This window comes from Rhagoletis pomonella, unplaced genomic scaffold, assembly GCF_013731165.1.
Source record: "Rhagoletis pomonella isolate Grant_MI unplaced genomic scaffold, Rhpom_1.0 Rhpom_scaffold_27169, whole genome shotgun sequence".
NCBI classification, from domain to species: Eukaryota; Metazoa; Arthropoda; class Insecta; order Diptera; family Tephritidae; genus Rhagoletis; species Rhagoletis pomonella.
Window position 1 is genome coordinate 1 of NW_023485604.1, and position 1406 is coordinate 1406.

A 1406-nucleotide genomic window follows, 5' to 3' on the forward strand; every position below is an offset into this window, starting at 1 on the left:
CCAACTTGAACTGAATCCTATGAATTCGAAGCCTTACCAACTGCGAATCAAAAAATGCACCTCTATCTGGGTAAAGCCAAGGGTACGAAGGGCAAAGAAGTCACCGACTATCGTTCCTTCATACGTTCCATTATTCGACATTCGGATCTCATCACCAAAGAGGCATCATTCGAATATCTACAAAACGAAGGCGAACGCGTGTTACTCGAATCAATGGACGAATTGGAAGTGGCCTTCTCGCATCCGCATTCCAAGCGCACAGATTGTAATCATATTTTGCTAAAGTTCGTGCCAACTGTTATAATGGATCCAGCTAAGATTGAGGAATCTGTCACCAGAATGATAATGCGCTACGGTCCACGTCTGTGGAAATTACGTGTGCTGCAAGCTGAGTTGAAAATGCTGATCCGACAGTCACCGCAAGCGCCAACACAGGCCATACGCTTATGCATTGCCAATGACTTCTTAGATATTGCTATGTACACGGAAGTCACGGATCCAGAGGCGGGAATTGTAAGTAAAATATACCGAAGAGTAATGTCTCAACACATTGCAAATGAAATAAATTTTGTTTTGTTGGTTTATTTCAGATTAAGTTTAAGGCGTATGGCGAAAAGCTGGGCTCACTGCAAGGTCATCCAATTTGCACGCACTACATGACCAAAGATTTTCTGCAACAGAAACGTTTTCAGGCACAAAAAACGGCACAACATATGTATACGATATACCCGACATGTTCCCGACATGATGCTGTGGTAAGCATATGCAATTATATATAAAACAGCGCATCGGTGTTCAAACTACGTTTGATATATAATTAATTTAATAGCACATTTTTGAATTATTAAAAAAGAAAGAATCATTAATCAACTACTTAGTAATAGAAACTTTCAAATACATTAATACAAATATACAATAAAATATTTAGCTGTGTAACAAGTGTGAATTATCAAACAAAAGTGGATGTATCTATTGTAAATTTGCTATTTTTAATGTATCCACAGCCAATAAGATTATATCTAGCCTAAGGTTGGTGTATCAAGTAAATGAAAATATAAAATTGAAATTTTCGTTTTTTTGATCTACCTCAGAGGTTCGATGCCTAGGTTAGGTTAGCTTGGTTTTTGAGGAGTTTGAGGAACGGAATAGTGTGATTTACCGGCCCAACTATAGATAAATAGTTCCTCAAGCCTTTGACACCCTCCAACCTTTTGACGCACGTATGGTTTTCTTTCATACCAAGACGCCATGGGTCCATTATTGGTCTACTGAATTTTTTGTAGATCAGGTGCGCGAGTCGAGGCGATCGGACCCATGTCTTACCGAGCACTTCGTTCAAGTGTATGTATAAGGCATTGAGCCCTTCTTAACCCTCTCTGAATTCTCCATAATATAGTGCCATTATA

The 1406-nt window shown here is 39.0% G+C and overlaps 1 pseudogene; it reads left to right on the forward strand.

Moving 5' to 3' along the window:
- The first annotated feature begins 38 nt into the window (after positions 1–38).
- Positions 39–1066, forward strand: LOC118732760 (annotated as a pseudogene).
- The last annotated feature ends 340 nt before the right edge of the window (positions 1067–1406 follow it).